This window comes from Leopardus geoffroyi, chromosome A2 (genome assembly GCF_018350155.1).
Source record: "Leopardus geoffroyi isolate Oge1 chromosome A2, O.geoffroyi_Oge1_pat1.0, whole genome shotgun sequence".
Taxonomy (NCBI): Eukaryota; Metazoa; Chordata; class Mammalia; order Carnivora; family Felidae; genus Leopardus; species Leopardus geoffroyi.
The window spans coordinates 85,311,618-85,325,321 of record NC_059331.1 but is presented as its reverse complement, the minus strand read 5'-3'; the positions used below and the strand labels follow the sequence as shown (position 1 = coordinate 85,325,321).

At 36.3% G+C, this 13,704-nt stretch overlaps 1 protein-coding gene across 2 annotated transcripts in view; it reads right to left on the bottom strand.

Moving 5' to 3' along the window:
• CD36 (CD36 molecule) overlaps positions 1-13,704 on the bottom strand; it is a 77,309-nt gene that overhangs the window by 49,094 nt on the left and 14,511 nt on the right. The window contains exon 1 of one of the 2 annotated variants that reach the window (XM_045494614.1): positions 5,671-5,787. The exons of the other annotated variant lie outside the window; for it this stretch is intronic. The gene's annotated coding sequence lies outside the window, so the exon portion shown is untranslated. Of the gene's footprint in view, positions 1-5,670; positions 5,788-13,704 lie in introns of those variants that run through there. 2 annotated transcript variants of the gene reach the window in all.

Below are 13,704 nucleotides of genomic sequence, written 5' to 3'. Positions count from 1 at the left end.
TTAATGACTGAGCCACCCAGGCACCCCAAGATAGTGATGTTTCTTCAGGGACTTCGCACCCTAGAACCTTAGTGCCTTTTATATAGGGAGGAGTGACTTGTGATCTAGAAGCCATGAGTGACTGACTCAGCATTTAGAGATGTCCTTCCATACTGAGTACAGAAGATTCAAAAACTGCCTCCATATTTTGATTTATAAAGGTTTTGATTCTAGAGACATCGCCTCTAAGAATGCCAATGCTCTATTTAAAATTTTCCTTTGATTAAATAGGGAGTGTTACAAGAACATGCATTTTCCCTCAGGACTCACAAAAGCTCCTTTGCTCAACATTGGTATGAATCAGTCTTTCTACTATTATCTACCCACCCCCCCCCCCCCACGCCATCCCCATCTTCTATGTAGAAGAGTAAAGAAACACATATTCTTCCTGCTGGGGGACTTTTTAAAAACTCAGGGTAGGTCAGTCTGGGTCAAAGCCAACCCCCAAACAAGTGGAAGAGAGAAAGTTAAGGAGAAAGAGCCAACAAGTTTGATCCAACTATGCCTAAAGAGTACTAACACTGGGGGCACCTGGGTGGCTTAGTCCTTGAGTGCCAATTCTTGATTTTGGCTCAGGTCATGATCCCAGGGTCATGGGATTGAGCCCAATGTCAGACCCTGTGCAGCCTGCTCAGGATTCTCTCTCCCTGCTCCTCTTCCTCTCTCTTCCTAAAAAAAAAAAAAAAAAAAAAAAAAATTCAAGTGCTAACTCTGGAGTTTTCAATTATGTGGACTCCCTAAAATCCCTCTATTGAGTCAGCTAGTTTCAGTTGAAAACACAATATTCTATGTAAAATGTGGATCTTAGATCACTGCTCGTTTACACAAATAAAATAGCTAACCAAAGTTCTTGTTCATTAAGTGTCATCAAGAAACACAATCAGGAGGGGCGTCCAACTTTGACTCAGGTCATGATCTTGCTGTCTGTGAGTTTAAGGCCTGCGTCAGTCTCTGTGCTGACAGCTCAGAGCCAGGAGCCTGCTTTGGATTCTGTCTGTCTGTCTGTCTCTCTCTCTCTCTCTCTCTCTGCCCCTCCCCTGCTTGTGCTCTGTCTCTCTCTCAAAAATAAATAAAATGTAAAAAAAAAAAAAAAAAAAAAAAAAAAAGAAACACAATCAGGAGACCTCTAAAAAAAAGAATCAAGGACAGAAATATGGTTTTTTACACTATATGTAACAGAGATATTAGTATAACATTAAACACATATAAAATACCATGTAACTCTATTTTCTTCTGCATATGTCCAGAACTCTTTAGTGTTATACTCATAAAATATGTCATAAAAAGCTCAGTTCATTCAGGAGTTGCAAGGGCGCAGATGACAATGAAGCTCCCTATAATGTACTCACTGGGAACTGTGTTGGTAGTGATTTTTATATCCCAGATTTTAAAACAGTGCCAGACACATAATAGATGCTCAAATACACATTGAATAGATAATGAAGAACCTATTCTATAGATATCACAGGATAGATCAAAAGGAAACATGGGTATATTATATAATTTGGTAGGAAAGAAGGTTATCCTTGGTTCTCCATGTTGTCTGATATCAAGTGTAAAAGGAATGGTTATTTTCTATGTACGCCTTTTTATATTTAGTAGACACCAGGCGTGAAGTGCAACAAAGAACAGGTGTGGTCTGCTTTAAGCAAAAATCTGCATGTATTAAACAAATAGTCTGATTCTTTCACATTAGCAAATATCTTGGGGTGCCTGGGTGGCTCAGTCAGGGCCATTTTTTTAAAAACTGAAAACCATTCTTACAAAGGATTCTGTCATTCTTCAGATACTTTTTGAGTAAGTACAATACAAGGATGAATGACATGCTCCTACAAAATAACCTTTTCCCAAGCATTTTAATGTTTATTTTTATTTTTGAGACAGCATGAGTGGAGGACAGGGGCAGAGGGAAATAGAGAGTCTTAAGCAGGCCCCACATTTAGCCCCACGCAGGACTCAATCCCATACCCCTGGGATTATGACCTGAGCATCAAGAGTCTGACGCTCAATGGACTGAGCCATCCAGGTACCCCCCCAAACATTTTAAATGATCTAATATACTAACTGTGTTTCTGTATCCACATCAAGGAATAGACATATTTATTAAAATGAAGATTCCTAAAATTTGTTAAAATAATTCACACCAAAAACCATGATTCGGTATTAAATGTAGATCATTATAAGTGGTTGTGGTGTATTATTTTGCCTATCAAATTTTCGCCAAGTCTTCTGAATAGTAATACACTACCGTCTAATTTTTTACATGACCATCTTTTTTTATAAATCAACTGATGTGATCCCTTGCTAATAGTTTGATTCCTCTGGGTTGTTTAGAGGGTTTATTCTGGACTGCTCATTTATTTTGTTAAAAGACAGTGGGTCTTTATCTGACTTCAAAATGCACCTTTGTCAAGAGTGTTAGTATGGCCCAGTCACTAGAAACTTAAGCACCTCTGAGGATTGGCCTTTATGTTCTGATAGCAGTTAGTTCAAGAAAAATGGCTGCAGTTCTGTCTCTGTTTAAGTTCTGTCTTTGTACTTGTTACCATCTGTGACATGAGACTTATCTTTAAGAGGGGCATCGCTCAGCTGAAGAGACATGCTAGAGGATTCCAAACACTGATCAATTTCAGAAGTCTGTAAAAATGAATAAAGTACAAAGAAAAAATCGAAAATATCACCAAATGTGTCCTTCCTTATCCCATGGCAACCTGAGATGGACTTTTTTTTTTTTTTTTTTTTTTTTTTACTCTCAAGAGAACTTTTTATACTATGGCTATGAACTCTTAAATATCAAAACAAAATGCATAAATGCCAAAACCCAGGAGAAAAGGACAGTAAGTAGAACCTGGTAGCATTTTTGTCTCAGGAGAGGCTGCCAGCCCTGCCTCCGCCACAGACTGTGACAAACATACAAGAGTTTGAGTCAATAGGCAGATAAGATAAATACAACACCTACATGTGAAGAGGTGCACAGGTTATGGTCTTATAAAGCATGAATATGTAAAAAAAAAAATGAAAATGTGTCATTAAAATCGGAAAAATTGTCTTAAATCAGAAAGGGCAAAATAGTTGAAAATGTACTCCAAGGAGCAAATCCTCAAACTGAGGATGAGAGTCAGACTCTAAAATCTTTTCCATTATTATAAAGATGTGTTTTCAAATAAATTAATTCTCTAATACATTTTGTGTGTCAGATTACATGGTATATTACTTATAGCATAAGATTTTTAAAAATATGGTAAACCACATTTATTCTATTTATATGCAAACAAAGAGTGAATATAAAATGAAAATATCACTAAAATGTACTACATTACATAGATAAATTTATAGATTGTTTTTATGGAATTATTAATCTAAGTCAAATTTACAGAAACTTTTTTTATCACATAAATAATATACTTTACTAGTCTTGCTTTCTCATGCTTTTAATTTAATGAAAATCCTATACATAAAAGTTAGGCAATGGGGTAATAACCAGCAGACGTAACAAATTTGAAGTGTGTACTAATGTTACATAGTAAGTTTCAGCTTGATTTTCATGTAGTTGCTATCCATTATAAACTGTAAGTTCCTATGTCAAAATTTGGTAATTTGCAATTGGTAAATAAATATATAAATATGTAAATTGCTAATAAATATAGTTTTATTGTATAAATAATAAAAACTACTGATACAATAGAGGATCTGATCTGAATATTCTTACCATCAAAGTATGGAGAGGCGGCACAATGCCAGCTAAACTGGCTTTTCATTCACTGATAAATTGGGTTGCCATAGCAAGCCCATATTCACTGTTTCTAAGCAACCCAAGGCTCCACAGACTTCAGATACTTAGGAATCCACTGATCTTTCATCATCCTTAAGGGAGAAATATGAAAACTTGTGGTACCAGACTCAGTGGAAGATTCCCTGATGACCCAGTAGAGCAGTGACCTGCTATAAAATGTCCCTGTGTTGGTATCCATTTAATTGATCAAATAATAATATTTGTGATAGGGAATTAATTGATTATTAAAGTGCTAAGTGGATGAAATTAGGTACAGAAAATGATCAATACCTAGTATGTGTTGAGCAGGCAAATATTTGAGTAAACAGACAAGATACCATGCACAATCCAACTTTCTAAAGACAAAGTCATTTACATAATGCCAGCATTCATAAAGTCCTTGCCTTTTAGTGTAAAAAAATATATCTGTTTAGCAGCATTACCACACAGCAGGTCATTTCAATTTTTTTGTTTTCTAATTATTTATACTTAGGTAGCATACATAATTATAGACCAGTAATTGCTTGTGATTTTATATTGAAATCGTTTAATTATGGTTTGTCTAGAATGCTTGAATAATTACCCAAACATCAAATAGAATTGTATAGGTCTGAGGTACAAGCAAGGTTAGGAATTCTTTGAATGAGGTAATATTAGCATTTCCCGCCCCTGTCTATGTCAAACACTCTCCCCGAGTCTCCTGTCTTCACACAGTACCCACAGAGGCAAACCACTGCCTCTAGAGCTCTTAATTCACAAGGCTTACTTTCCAACTATTTGAGATAATCAAAGTGAAAGAGAGTTAAGGCACACAGACAGATATCGTCCGTTCCTATAGAATACTGTATCACAATGCAGGTCAGAATAAAATGCCATTACTAGAAATGGTTATATGTGAACAGTAAAATGATTAAGTCTGAAATCTGTAAAATTTTACCTAATTCTAGTACCTGCCTCCCATTATCATTCCATGTGGCTAGCTCTTACCAGGAAAAACATTGGAGGAATGATGTGCAAATTGAAAACTGGTTCTAATTTAATGGTAAATTTTGTAACATTACTTCCTGTATCCTGTTAGCTGTTGCATCAAAGATTCAGTAACCTGCATATACAATATGATGATAGAGTTCTGTAACCTGAATGTAAAATAAAGTTGACATATCACCTCTCATACAAGTCCCAGGAAGCCACCTGTTGACTAGAGACATACCAGGAATGTCAGCAGTCGAAACTCTTCCTGTGATATCTACTGATTACTGTTGATTCTAAATGGGAAAGGATAGATTCTTCTTCAAGACTGGAAAGACACCCACTCTACGTTACAATCTTCAAATAAGAGAGTCCAAAACTTGCATAACTATATTATAATTGCCTCTTCAGGCAATTATAAAAAATCATCTGCAGTTTAACAGTCTCCCTGGGCACAGATATTCTTAAGAATAAAAGAACTGTGCATGAATTTGCCCTTTTAGTACATTGTTGCTCTGTTAAGATACTCCTCCACTGCTGCATGTATATAACCACATGTTTGTTGGAGGGTTTCGATACTTCTGAGTATTTTTTAATATCCTCTTATCACTTAGTATTGTATTTATTACTGGCAAGATCATACATGGTAAAGTTACAACTGCTTCCATTTTCTTTTAGATAAAACTTATCAAAAAGCTGGGGACAGGGTGCCTGTAGGTCTGTATCTCAAATACTCTCCGAGAGAAGAGAGAAATGCAGGCAGAGCTTAAACTGGACAAGAAGAAAGCAAAAAACCAGATCAAAGTAAGATTTTAGTATTAAAGGAACCAGTCTTGCATCCTATGTTGTTAGGGTAGAAAACTTCACAGGGATTACATAAGCATAATTACCAGTTTGAAGTCCGATGAAAAAGGGCAAATCCTCCAATATTAACTCACTTGCAAAATGCTGGTTGGAAGACAATGGAATTAACACTGATAACTGTGGTTATGTTTGCCCCAAGTGCTGGGTCAAATCACTGCTGACTGCTGTGAGCCCCACCTTCAAGTATCCAAGAATGGCTGTGGAGTTTTGAGTGACACTCCACAGAGGCAGTATGATTGCTAAACCAAAGTTAGGCTCTGCCGCCAGTGTTTGCCAACTTCCCCAGCTTACAAGTAAGCTGCTCCTCACCCTGGTTCTTTCTTTAAAAAAAAAAAAAAAAAAAAAAAAAAAAAAAGGATAGAAAGAAACAATTACGCCGTGACGTTTAAAAGAACACAGAAGCAGATCCCTCTCCAGGGATATTCCTACTTATTTTCTTAGAGCGGTTCCCTTGACTCTTTTCATCCTGTGTCTTTGTTATAGGAACCTGATAAAAACATGCACACTTCTCTTAGGAGAAGAATCAAAGCATCGATGAATATTCTAGTTTGTGGAAGCTGGAGAGAAGAGGCTTCTTGGTCAGGGCATTGCAAAATCAACAGCTTGGGGTCTACAATAGTTATGACATTCTTTTGCCATGTAAGAGAACTAAGATAGCAATATTTGGTGGGTGTACTCTTATTTTTGCAACTCATTAGAATAAAAAAGTAAAGACACTCCAAAAACAAATCGAGCCATTATAATATAAGCTAAATTAGACAAAAAAAATATGATTTTTCTCCCATCATTTAGGCAGTAATTTCCTGGGGATTACTGTTGATAATATGCATCCTTATACATACACATATTTGGTGAAGATTTATCATGTGACCACTGTGTTCCAAGAACTCGGCCACAAAGAGGAAGAAAGCATGTTTCCTACCATGAGTTTTTCTGCAATGCACTGAAAATATTTCCATATAAAATACAACGTGTGCACTCTATGTTAACTAGAATTTAAACAAAAACTTGAAACAAACAGAATAAATACAATGTGTGAGTACTGAACACTTTCAATCCACCTTCTAAAGTGGGGTGCTACCCTGGTTGTGAACATTCATTCTAGAGCTATTTACCATGTAATCAAAATCTGTAATTTAATTACCTTTATCTCGTAAAATCTGAAACTCTCCATAAAAAATAATAATGAGGTTCCCAGTGGTGAAATGAATGGCTTCAAAGATTTATGAGTTGGCTAGAAATATGGCTAACTCCCTACTCTTACATCACAGGTTATAAAAACCCACCAAGCCCAGATGCCTAAGGCTCAGTGGAGAAATGGCCCATTGTGTAGCTTTTGATTTGGGGGCATTCCCCATTGTCTGACTATGACAGTATGGTTAGTTGAATTCCATAGTTAGCATGTTAAGCATATGCCTTTGAATTGTCCAGGTAAGGACTACTGAGAAACTGAAAAGTAGAGCATGAAAGCTTCGTGGGGCATGGGTAACAGGTTGAGTTGCTGCTTGCTGCTCATCTGCTTCAGTGAGAAGCCAATCTGAGAGAGCTTTCACTTTGTTTTAAGAAGGAGATTTATAGCTCTCCCTGCTGTTAGTTGTTGAAGGCTACCAATATTTACTAAGATAAACCAATAATAGAATATATTCAAATCAGCTTGGATAGGTTAGCAATGCCTCCCTGCAAGGAGCTCACATTCTGGGGACGCACCTCACATGCAGAGGACAATTCTATAGAAAGATTCTACGGTAGAAGATAACAGAGTTTCCTAGGCTCCCAGAACATCCACATTTACTCAGATATAAATAGCTGTTACTCTTAGTTCAAAGACCTTTCACCCACTTCTACGCATGACACATTTCTTCTCTCTGTTCATGACCTTTATACTGCAGAAATTGAAGGAATCTTAGGAATCATCTGGTCCTGATAATTGAGCAGAAGAGGTCACAGAGACCCAGAGAACTGGAAATGCTTATTCTACATTGCCCTAATGGTTTTCAAAAAAACATTGCTTTCTTTTTCTCCTTATGCTTCTGTTTTCTCTAGTTTTTACCTCTTGTCACATATCTTCTTCTAGGTTCTGGTTTGATATTTGCTAAAGCATTGCTTTCGTTTTGTGTATATATCATTATTCTTTGTTCCTCTTTAGCAATGCTCACCAACTTAAAGTTCAATTCCTGGATAATTAGAATAATTTTTACCTCTTTTTGATTGTCATGCACTAGATACTATCCCTAGAGTGAAGTTCATTTTTTAAAGCTATTCTGGTTCCTGTTCTTTGGACTTCTCAAATTTATTTTAAATATTTAAACACTTTCAACATTATTTAAATTTAGTTATTAAATATGAAAATAAAAATTTTCTACTTGATTAATATATTCTATTTCTTCCCTTTCACATAGAACACTTTGAAAAGTTCTAGGAAAGAGTAAGGGAGAAGACCTATTTGTTAATATTATACCATGGGCCAGGTGTCATACTAAATGCTTCCATTTGTCATTATTTATGTCCACAAAAAATTCTCTAATTGAGTATTATGAGCCACATTTTTACAGAGGAGATAATACAAGGAAAACTAAGAAAATTAGATAAATGCTAAAATTTTCAGCATCAGTATGAAATGGATGACCTTGAGTTTATGCATCCATACAACAAGCAATAGCAAAGATTAGTAGGAAGACATAAGGATACATGGTCACATACAAACATTTCCTTGCCCAGATCTAAATCTTTACCTTTTGCCAACATCAAGCTCTCAGCAGACACATTTTGCTATGCTACCCTGAGGTTTTAAAATTATTTTCATCACTCTTATATAGAGATGATAGTTACATTAAATAAGAATGTAAAGAAATTTATCTTATTAAACTATTCCTCTTGGCACTGGGTATTTCTGGGTCCAGAGTTTATGAAGGTAAATAAAACTTATCTTCATGGAGAGATAGACATACAGAAAAGTTATTATAGTAATATGATAGGTGGTTTAATGGAAGGTTTATGGCACAGCGGAGGACATACAGAGGGGGAAGTTTCAGCAGGAGAGATGCCAAGCTTCACAGAGGGATTAATATTTCCAGCTTCTTCCGCAAGCATAAGTCAGAGACTGACTACCATGTATTGGCCAACACAGAGAAAGGTTAAAGGCAGAAGGTATTTCTCCATCTTTAAAAAGAGCAATTTCTACCAAAAAGCTAGTGACCTCAAGGAAGAAAATATAAAAAGTTGTTGCCAGCAACATCAAAATAAGATTAGAGGAAATTAATTTCAAATTAATTGCATGCCTGCTATGTTCAGGCATTGTTAGGGGAAAAATGTGGTTTCTTCTTAAAATTCAAAAGCAATTTGTATTAAGCTGCCAAGAATTATAACTTTGCATAAATAAGTCCAAGAAGGAACTAAAACTTCTTCCTCAAAGCCCCCAAATTTTACTTAATGCTGAAAAAAAGAGTAACAACATACTGGATACATTTTATAACGTCTTTGGTGTTTCCATACGTTCACAGATAGTGGAAAGTCATTTAAATTTAGAAAATGAGAGTAAATATGTTGACATACCAATAAATTGGTAAGCATACCAATTTAATTTGATTCAGTGATTTGATTTGAAAATAATGAAGACTGAAAGTTAAGGTGTATATATAACTTTGCAAGCACTTTAATGATTCTTAAATCTAAAACTAATCAGGCTGAACATATCAAAAGGTACATGCTTATGACACTTAGAGATTTCTTTGTTGTATTAAGTAAATTTTAAGAAGATCTTAGTATATTTGTGTATGTCTTACTCAGGATAAAACATATCCTCTTACTATGAATGTTAGGCTTTAAAGAAAGCAAACAGTCATATTCATGCCTCAGGAAACAAGAAACCTGAGGTTGTACAAGTACTGATTCACAGAAGATAAAAACTTCAATGATGCATTCCTATATAAAGAAATTAAATGCAGTAGATGTGTTTCCACTTGAAAGCAGAGGAAAACTGTTTTTAAATAAAAATTTCTCAGTCCTTCTATTTTTGACAATAAAACATTCTTGAAATTGTAAAGTCTAGATCATAGCATTAAGTCAGGGACATTGGCTTTCTAGAAGCACTGATTATCCTCTTATATCCTTTATTTCCCCCACTTTAGAAATCTTTTCCCAATCCCAGATTAATCATTTTAAAATCTACTCCTACAGATGCCACTCAAATATAAAGCCTTCTGGTCAGATTCATGTCAAGGCTCTCCTTACAAGACACAGAGGCTATGTGAGGACAGGACACTCTCTCACATGCAACCCCTACTCTGACCTCTGTCAGGCACTTTATCCTGGAGTCTCTCCCTGTTTATTGCTCAACTGGATTAGGTAATAGGAAGCCAAGTCTTGCTTCCCTCTATCAAATAGGTAACTCCCAAACTCCCTGGAGGCAGGGACTGGACTCCTCTCTCTCTGAACTATACCTAGCTCAATGTTTAAACCCACAATAAGTGTCAGATATATGGGTAAGCTCCTAGAATGAGACAACTGGACAAATAATTATTCAAATCTAGTTTTAAATACCACTGAAAGGGTATCTTGTGCCCCTTCCTCCTTTGGGCTACGTACAAGCAAAGTTCTTTCTAGTGAGTCCTTTCCAAAGTCACTGCACTTATCTCCAGAATCTGATTGCAGGGCAGGTGACGCGTAGCATTGATGTGTGTTGGTTGACTTTTTAAATAATCACATCACAGTTTTTATTTCTTGCACTATCACATTGTATTTACTTTGTGAAATGATAATCTTATCAGAAGCATGTTTTTACCAAAAAAACGGACGAAGAGATTAGAACACAGAATACCCTCTCTAAACTGGTGGCTGTGGCTTTCCTTGTCCTGGTTGTGAGCACTTGGCAGGTAATGGCCCTGTTTTCCTCGGTTTACTTATGCAACTGTGTAGGGCCTTGAGCAGAGTGATAGGGCCCCAAGAGCTCTGTGAATCTGTTTCTAAACATAGCTGCCTACACATCACACACAGCCTATTATACACCACTGCTCTGAAGCCATGATGGACACAGTGTTTTCGGAGGCTGTTCTCTCTGAGGCATGCCTCAGCTCTGAGATCCTCATATTCGCCTCTGGGGATGGAGGTGAGAAAGCTTGCCTTTAGGAATGTGTCTGCGGCAAGGCAGACCACAGTAGCTCTCTGGGATTCCTCCACATCTAAGCTCCTTTGTTCCCACCTCTATTCAAGTTTATTGCCCTTTGCGCTACTTTGAAATAATGTTGAGAACAATGTGTCAGTTTGATCATAACTGCTTTTCATATCTTTATTAACACTGAATATTCACATAAAGTCTATTTCTTGTCTTCACTCAAGGTCCTTCCCCAATTTGCAGCTTCCTATTTTGCAGTTCAAAGAGAAGGAAGAGGGTAGAGGGATAAAATCATGTGGATTAATATCTCACAATATCATTTCATCATATTATAAAAACTGTAAAATGTAGGAAACAATCAAGGAAACAATGAAGTCCTAAGAGTATGTTCACAGAACTCACAGATCCTTAATCTTCCCTAGAAGATTAGTTGAATATAAATAAGTAGAAGGAAGTGGGGTTCTCAGAATATAAAATTAGGTAATTACATAAAGCATTTAGCACTATCATTGGTATGGTTGAAAAAAAAAGGCATGTGGAAAATATAAGCCTGGTTTGACCTATTCAGGTAGAGGGAAGTATATTTAGACCAGGTTATGGGAAACTTAAATGCCTGAGCATAATCTGACAGAAAATAATGAAGGAAAAGATGAGTGATTTAAAGACCTCTGGTTAAACATGGAAGATTGAATCCATTTTCACATGCACCTGAAATTTCATTAAAATGAAAGTAATAGAATTAAAAAAAAAACAAAACCATGAACACGTGTGTTCAGCCCAGATATTTAGATGACAAAATCCAGAAAATAAGTCAATATTTAGAAAGCAAATGGACTCATGATAATGGGCCCTAAAATGTCAGATTCTCAACATCTATGCCTAGAACAGAAAGCCAATATGAAGCAAAAAGGATCTGCTAAATAACTCCAGAAAGGGTCATGAACCAGCAGCATGGAGTGCCATGGGAAGCAGGGTCTAACTTGGTTGACTGTCTAAGTCCTAAACCCCAGATCTTCTCTTCAAATACTCCACTCAGCCAATGCACTCTCCTTCCTCACCCTGTTAAAAAGTAGGGTGTTTCTGCTTTGACAATATTGAGCAAAGAACTCTGGATTTAAAAACAGAAGGCCCAGTTAGGGGCATGAGGGAGATCCATGCAGAAATAAGTTTAAGTGAAATTCCACATACTGATTCCTTTTCTACTGCCACTTCCAGAGCTCTAGTGAGCAAGAAATGACAGGATTTCTTTCTGGGGGAACTGACTGGTCCAAGAGAACACATTACATTACTTCCTAGTAGAAGTGGGTAATGGGGGAGGAAAATGAAATGACCAGAAGCTTACTTGATCCCTCTAGAGGGACACTGTCCAATAAAAGCAGAACGTGAGCCTCATGTTATATATACTTTTGAAATCTTCACTAGCCACATTAAAAGCATAAATAAATGGGTGATATTAATTTTAATATTAATATATCACTTAACCCAATATCATAAATACTATCCTTTTAATATAATAATTATATATATAAATTATGTGTTAATATATTAATTATATTATCATTATTATAATGTATTATAATAATTGACATAAAATTATTAAGGAGATAATTTACTTTTTTTATATACAAAGACTTACAAGTCTGGTTTTTGTTTTACTGTTGTAGCACATCTCAGTTTGGACTAAGTCTATTTCAAGTTCTCAATAGCCACCTGTGGTTAGTGGCTACCATATTGGTCAATGAAACTCTAGAATGAGATTCGTATTTATATGCCACAATTTTAAATGTAAATGGACAATCACCAAACATTTGAGGAACACTTCTGACATGCACGACAGTATTTAAAACAGGCAAGGAGACAATAAGGACAAATATAAGAAAAGGGAATAAAAAACACTAAATATTTTTTTGTGATTACTCTGTTCAGACAACTAAGGGAAGATACTCCATCATGAAACCAGTGAAACAGAAAATCATAAAGTCATAGAAAGGGAAATAAAAGGTAGCAATAAAGAAAATTTAAGCAATGGTTGTAGAAATAACACAGTCAGCAGGGCATTTGGAATATCACAGGCATGACATCAGTACAGGAACCACAAGAGCACCATCAGAGGAACAGAACAGATCCAACATTCATAGGAAGGGTTTTCCAGGGAAAGAAAAATAAAACCAGAAAAAAAAAGGGGGGGTAAGGATAGAATGCATGAGTGTTATCCAGAATTGAAGGATGTAAGTCTCCAGAGTACAAGAACTCAGCCAGCTTAGCATGGTGGATTGAAATGGCCACAGGCCATTGTCCTACCTGTCTGTCTTCACATGCTTGCAGAGTATCAAGAATAACAGAAGATCTTAAAAGCCTCCCGGGGGACTTGGGAATAACGTCACACCAAGTCAGAACACTGGGAATTTAGGAGACATGTGAGCAATCTCTTTAAAAATCTGAGGGAAAAGGATTTCCAACTGTAATTCTATATGCAAACATGTTTTCAAGAAGGAGAATTTTAATATCGGCAAGTTCCCAAATTTTACTTGTCTTTTATCCTTTCCTAAGGAGTTCAAAGAACTCCCAGAACAGAAACTCCACCAAAGTAAGGAAGTAAACAAAGAAATCAGAAGACAGAGGATGGAGAATATAGCTTGTCTGACAACCGAGAGACAAAAGGAATTTCCAGGAAGAAATTTAAAAGAAGTTCTAGGATAAGAATTATGTCACAGGCCTTGGGGGTGGTGGTGAAGTTAGTATTGGGTCAGGAGGATGACAGGATTTTAGGAGGTGATTATCATCACCAGGAAAAAATAAATTTTACCAGAAAGAAAGCACTCATTCCAAACTTGTGGCTCTCCTTTTACGAAAATGTGTAACATGAAGGTAGACCGTCAATACTATCAAGAAAGGTCACTATATCAAGTGGGTAAAATGGAGGGAGGGTTCTGTAGTGTAGTGTAAAAAC